Source organism: Vigna unguiculata, chromosome 3 (genome assembly GCF_037176805.1).
Source record: "Vigna unguiculata cultivar grain cowpea cultivar isolate G323 ecotype 2 chromosome 3, ASM3717680v1, whole genome shotgun sequence".
Lineage (NCBI taxonomy): Eukaryota > Viridiplantae > Streptophyta > Magnoliopsida > Fabales > Fabaceae > Vigna > Vigna unguiculata.
The window spans coordinates 34,950,350-34,957,786 of record NC_140794.1 but is presented as its reverse complement, the minus strand read 5'-3'; the positions used below and the strand labels follow the sequence as shown (position 1 = coordinate 34,957,786).

The 7,437-nt window shown below is 41.5% G+C and overlaps 1 pseudogene; it reads right to left on the bottom strand.

The window, feature by feature from the left end:
• Positions 1-399: 399 nt before the first annotated feature.
• Positions 400-5,008, bottom strand: LOC146887769 (uncharacterized; annotated as a pseudogene).
• Between the last annotated feature and the right edge of the window lie 2,429 nt (positions 5,009-7,437).

Genomic DNA, 7,437 nt, shown 5'->3' with positions numbered 1-7,437 from the left:
TATGCACAACCCCGTACTTTTGAAGCAAAACCCCCAAGGATCTGTTGCAAAAATAGGTGCCTTGGTCACTAACAATAGCTCGAGGAACTCCAAACCTGCAAAATATGTGAGACCTAACAAAATCCACAACAACTCGAGCATCATTAGTTCTAGTGGCTTTGGCTTCCACCCATTTTGAAACATAATCAACAGCAAGCAAGATGTAAGTGAAACCAAAAGAGACAGGGAAAGGGCCCATGAAATCTATACCCCAGACGTCAAACACCTCACAAAATAGCATGGGTTGTTGAGGCATCTGTTGTCTCCAAGAAATGGCTCCTCCTGCTCGTTGGCATTCCTCACATGTGCTACAAATCCTCCATGCATCTTTGAAGATGGTGGGCCAATAAAATCCGCAATCTAGCACCTTACGAGTTGTCCTTTGTGTGCCAAGGTGACCACCAGGTGTAGATGAATGACAAAATTTGAGGACCCAGTCAATCTCATGGTCCGGAATGCATCTCCTAGTAGCCTGATCACTGCACATTTTCCACAGATAGGGGTCATCCCAAATGTAGTACCTAGCATCGCTCTTGAGTTTATCACATTGAGCTCTGAATGCTAGGGGAGGAAAAACAGAAGCAGCAAGATAATTAACAATGTTAGCAAACCAAGGTGAGGAAGAAGTAGAGAGTGTCAACAAACTTTCATCGGGAAAGTCATCCCGGATCAGTGTAGCATCATCAGTAGACCTCTCAATCCTGCTTAGGTGGTTTGCAACCAGGTTTTGTGCTCCGCTCCTATCACGGATCTCCAAATCAAATTCTTTGAGCCAGAGCATCCATCTTATCAGCCGAGGTTTTGATTCTGCCTTCTTCAACAGGTACTTAAGAGCTGCATGGTCAGTAAACACAACAACAAGAGAACTAAGCAGATAAGATCGAAACTTTTCAAGTGCAAAAACAACCGCAAGGAGCTCTTTTTCTGTTGTGGTGTAATTTGATTGGGCAACATCTAATGTCCTGGAGGCATAGTAGATTACCCTCGGCTGCTTATCAATCCTTTGAGCTAGAACATCCCCTAATGCATAGTTGGATGCATCACATATAAGCTCAAATGGGGCTGTCCAATCGGGCGCCGGAATGATTGGAGTTGTGGTCAGGGCCTTCTTGAGGCAATCAAAAGCCTCTTTGCATCCTTCATCAAAGATGAAGTCAACATCCTTTTGCAATAGGTTGGACAGTGGGAGGGCCTTCTTACTGAAGTCTTGAATGAAGTGCCTGTAAAACCCTGCATGGCCAAGAAAAGAACGAACCTCTCGCACAGAAGAGGGGTAAGGCAATTGTGAAATAATTGAGATCTTGGCAGGGTCAACTTCAATGCCCTTTTTTGAAATTATGTGCCCCAATACTATGCCTTGTTCTACCATGAAATGACATTTCTCAAAATTGAGAACAAGGTTAGATTGGATGCACCTGTTTAAAACTCTGTCCAAACTATCCAAACATGCATCAAATGAGGACCCATATACAGTAAAGTCGTCCATAAACACCTCTATGCATTTTTCAAGAAAATCACTAAAAATGCTTAGCATGCACCGCTGGAATGTGCCAGGGGCATTGCATAGACCAAACGGCATCCTCCTATAGGCAAAAGTGGCAAAGGGGTAGGTGAATGTGGTTTTCTCTTGGTCCTCAGGTGCAATGTGAATTTGAAAATAACCAGAAAACCCATCAAGAAAGCAATAGTGGGACTTACCTGCCAAGCGCTCAAGCATCTGATCAATAAAAGGCAGGGGGAAGTGGTCTTTTCTGGTTTCTTGATTTAGCTTTCTGTAGTTAATGCAAACCCTCCAACTGTTTTGCACTCTTGTCGGAATTAGCTCCTCTTTTTCTTTCTTGACTACAGTGAGGCCAGTCTTCTTTGGAACAACATGGATGGGGCTAACCCACTGACTGTCAGAAATGGGGTAGATGATCCCAGCTTGTAGAAGCTTGGTCACCTCCTTCTTTACAACATCCGAGATGACAGGGTTGAGTCGCCTCTGTGGCTGTCTCACTGGCTTTGCTCCATCTTCCAACAATATCCTGTGCATGCATGTTGATGGGCTAATACCAGGGATGTCAGCTAATGTCCATCCAATTGCCTTCTTATGCTTCTTAAGAACTTGCAACAACCTCTGCTCTTGTTCAGCAGTAAGGGAGGTGGAAATGATGACAGGCAGTTTGTTCTCCTCCTCTAAGTAGACATACTTGAGGTTGTCTGGCAGTGGTTTCAACTCTAGAGTACTGGATGCTGGCTGAATATCAGGAACCAGAGGGGAGGGAGAAATGGGTTCCACAGCCTGTACCTGAGCATAACAATCAGATGCATATGTACTTCCTGCAACATGGTTAGTGCAACCTGATTGTATAACATCAAAGTGAATAGGTACAACATCCAGAGAGTCAAACTCTGTACATTCAACATTATCCACATCATATTCAGCATCATCAGAATCAGAATCAGAATTAGAATCAAGAACATCAATGCATGCAAATTCAGATAACTCAGACACGGATGAATGTTTTAATGTATGCAAAGAGTGGAAATCAGAAATCAATCCATCAACAACATCATCAATAATATCCACGTGAAAAACAGAATGATCCTCAGAAGGATGTTTCATGGCATCCAGAATGTTGAATCGCACAACAATATCATCAAACTCCATGGACAAAGTACCTGCATGGACATCAATTTTGGTTCGTGCAGTTTTCAAAAATGATCTGCCTAAAATGATTGGTGCAGAACCATGTGAAAATCCCTCTTCCATGTCAAGAATGTAAAAATCGGCAGGGAAAATCAATTCACCAACACGAACCAAAACATCATCAACCAAACCTGCGGGGTGGGCAACACTTCTATTTACCAACTGAATCACCACACCCGTAGGTTGCAGGGGTCCAAGAGAAAGAGATTTAAAAATAGACAGAGGCATTACATTTATTGAGGCACCAAGATCAAGCATTGCATTTTCAAATTTATTGTTACCTATGATGCAAGGTACACAAAATGTACCTGGGTCCTTGCACTTCTCAGGAATCTGAGGAACAGATTTACATATCAATGCTGACACGTTTCTGCCCATGCTGATCTTTTCGTTTCCCTTTAGCCTCCTCTTGTGCGTGCATAGCTCCTTCAAGAACTTTGCATATCTGGGAATCTGTTTAATGGCATCCAACAGAGGTATGTTCACATCCACCTTCCTGAAAGTTTCTAAGATCTCCTTGTCAACCTCTTCCATCTTTTTGCTTGGAATGGCTCTTGGAGGGAAAGGAAGAGGTATGGAAGGTGCAACAGTAGAGGTGGAAGGTGTAGAAGTCACAGCAGATGTGGAAGGACCAGCTGCATAAGCATCACGCTTTCTCTGAAGTTTGGCAAGGTCGGCTTCCTTTGGAGGTGTAGGCTCAGGAGTGGGAACTTCAATGTTCTTCCCAGATCTTAATGTAATGGCACTCACATTCCTTGGATTTTCCACCGTTTGTGATGGAAGCTTGTCAGAATTCTGAGCTTGTGCCTGGTTTAGCTGAGTGGCCATCTGCCCCATTTGATTTGTCAAACTCTGGATTGAAGCCCTAGTCTCCTGCTGAAATTGCATATTTTGAAGGGTCATCATCCTGACTAAGTCCTCCAATGAAGTAGAAGAAGAAGGTGCAGGTGCTGCAGCAGGAGCTGGTGTGGGTACAGGTGGAACAGGTGGAACAGGAGCAGCTTGTGGTGCAGGTGCAACTCTTTGTTGCGGAGGTGGTTGCACATTTTGAAATTGTTGGGGCTGCTGGTTACCCTGGTTTCCCCATCTCAAATTAGGGTGATTCCTCCATCCTGGATTATATCTGTTGGTTGACAAATCATGGTGGTTTTATTGTTGCTGTTGGGGCCTATTGTTGTTGAAAATATTTGCTGCATAGGCCTGAGGGGTATCCACTGGTGTAGAAGAAGAAGCCTGTTGTTGCAATACTGGGCAAGAGTCTGTAAAATGATCAACAGATGTACAAAGACCACAAACTCTTGCAGTTGGAGCTCTCTGATTGGAAGCAAGTTGATTGACTAGTGTAGTAAGAACATCAATCTTACTTTCCAACTTCTTTGTGTACTCGGCTGCTCCTACATCATGAACACCTCTAACAACTATGGCATCACTCCTTGTGCCAAATTGTTGAGAATTTGAAGCCATGTTCTCTATTAGTTGTCTGGCTGCAGCTGGGGTTATGTTACCAAGGGCACCACCACTTGCGGCATCAATCATATTTCGATCCATGTGGTGTAAGCCTTCATAAAAATACTGCAGGAGGAGATGTTCAGAAATTTGATGGTGTGGACAGCTGGAACAGAGATTCTTGAACCTCTCCCAATACTCATAAAGGGTCTCCCTAGATTGCTGCTTGATGCCAGAAATCTCCTTCCATATGGCTGTTGTCCTTGAAGCAGGAAAGAACTTGGCAAGGAACAATCTCTTCAGGTCATCCCAGCTTGTGATGGACCTGGGTGCTAGGTAGTACAGCCAGTCTTTCGCATTACCCTCCAAAGAATGAGGGAAAGCCTTCAAGTATACATGGTCCTCTTGTACATCTGCAGGCTTCATGGTGGAACAGACGACATGAAACTGCTTCAAGTGTTTGCACGGGTCCTCACCTTCAAGACCATGAAACTTTGGCAACAAGTGTATTAAACCAGTTTTCAGCACATATGGAACCTCCTCCTCAGGGTATTGTATGCATAAACTATCATAAGTGAACTCTGGTGCAGTGAGCTCACTCATGGTTCTCTCATGAGGTGGAGGAGGTTGAGCCATGTTATCAGTATGAAAATGCTCAGAATGTAAAGAATGAGGAGTGTCAGGAATGTGATGAGAATCAGAAGAATCAGGAAATGTCACTGAATATTCAGCATGCAAAGATGGATTCCTAGGATGCCTACTTCCTCTGTGGAATGTCCTATCAATCTCAGGGTCAAATGGTTGTAATTCACTTGGGTTTCCCCTGGTCATGCACCAAAAAGCACTAATTGTAGTGATATTGGCATAACAAAGGGTATAACTACAAGTATACTCAAACGACCTTCAAATGACTTGAAAATTGGTAGGATATTCCTTTGAGTGGTCAAACAGAAGCACAAAAAAAATCAGATCAAAACTCAAAGCACAAGTATTTTTTTCAATTTTTCAAAAGTAAAAAAAATGAAGAAAAATCACAAAAAACATTGCTGAAATGTAGAAAATGGCATTTTCTGGAGAATTTGAGTTTGCAAACCGGCAAAGCCGGTTACAACAAGGTGGGAAATCAAATTCTACCCCAAATCCATATAAAATAATAGTGATTCTGATAACTAGAGCAAAAGTTATGGTCTTCTGAAGTTTCACTAAAAATCAGTCCAAAATTTTTTTGAATCTCTTAACTCAGACCATACCAACTGCTCTAGCTATTTTTCCTATCAAGTTCAACGTCTTAGAAGTGGGGGAAAAAAATTTCAAGTCAAAACAAGCTTCGTAGCTACCAAAACAAAAATCCAGAAGTTAAATGCCAGATTTGGACACTATTCAAACACTATTCACTACTACAAATGACACTATTCATGCGCGTCGCGACACTATGTACTACACTACACAGAAACACACAGGAATGGAAACAGGCACTGAACTTAACACAACATTAACATCACAATGAACATATACCAACTCAACCACACTTGAACTACACACACACACCAAAACACAAAACACAAACACACTGGAAATTTTACTATGAACGAAACGATTGGTCCCCGGCAACGGCGCCAAATTTCATATAGGTCGTACCCCACCAAATTAAAACATATTAAATGCAGTACATAAACTGAACCAAGTCGTCTCCCAACGACCAATATTTTCATTCAAAGCCAATTTTCCAGATGAACACAACAATAAAACACAGGGGGGGGGATGGCAGACAGATTCAGAATGCTAATCAATAGATTAATTTAAATGCTACAGTGACTAAAACCGTATTGACATCCCTGATTCAAACGCAATTTCACTTATCATAGGCCACCAAATTAACACCAACCCTGCCTTGTCTCAATCCACTAGATAATAATTCACTAAGCGAAAATTACAATCTAGCTTCATTATGCAATTAAGCAATGCACACATCCTTAAATTCGTGACAGCCAAGCTACATACATTAAGCATGAACGTATCTTAAACAAAACACATGCAATTACTCTGTAAATTAAGCATTGACAGATTCACCACATGCATTCCACGAATTCAGAACAAAATATGGCAAATTTCACAAAACAAGCACAACCTCAAAGCTTCATTGCATTTTTCATCAAGGAGTCAATACACGAATTTAGCTAGACATGGAAATGAGTAATTAAGCACTTCAAAACTGAAATCACAAAAATCAGAACCAAGAACCCTAACTTATCAAATCTGAAAACGCAATTTAAGAGCAAAAATTGAGATTTCAAAGCTTAAATGGAATGCAAAACGGTGTTATCATATATAAATGCGAAAACCCCATGAATGGGTATTGTTCCAAGTCAATAAAACCCACAAAACGAACTGCCCAAGCAAGAAAACGAATTCCAAACGTAAAACCCTCAATGGGTGCTGTCAAATATGCATAAAAACGGTAAAAATGAGCCAAAAACGTGAAAAACCGCAAGGTGGGCGTCCATGGAGAACGAAAATGGAGGTTTTGAAGAGAGGTTGAAGATGATGGAGCGGCTGCCTCTTCCTCATGCAGACCTAATTCGTGGTCATATCACCCATGCCACTCAGAATTACAAAACTGCCATTATGAGCCGCATAATTACAAAAATGCCACTCTGGGCCTCAAATGTTGACCCATTGACTTTGGTGACGTGGAAATGACATGGAAATGATGTGGCAATGATGTGGAAAGTTTCTTCAACTAAATATTAATGTCCAAGTTCAAAATTGCTTCACCCAAATACCTAAAAATAATTAAAAACAAAAATTAGGCCAAATAATGTGAAATTAGTCCAAATTCGGAACAGTGGCCCAATAAAGCCCAACAGATGAAAAACACTCTAATGATGAACAATTAAGCACTAATCAACTGTCTAATGGGTACACAAAGGCTAGTGAAATGAAAGAAAATAATGACTCATCAGAGTGTTTTAAAACGAAGCCATGCCCATCCCAAAAGAAGATGACAAGAGTCAATGGGAGCAATATCACATAATACTTCGTTCACACGTTGCCATGTACTGAATTTGATCCATGCTTGATACAGATGAAAGGTTCCTGGTAACTAGAGTTTCTCCACCAATCTTTGGCTCACAACATTGTTTTCGCTTCCGTAATCGAATGCAACTAAACATGGATGGCCTTCGGTTAAACACTTTGTATAATAAACTTCCTTTCCTATTCCAAATATAGATAGCCAGGCTCTGAATACCAAATGATGT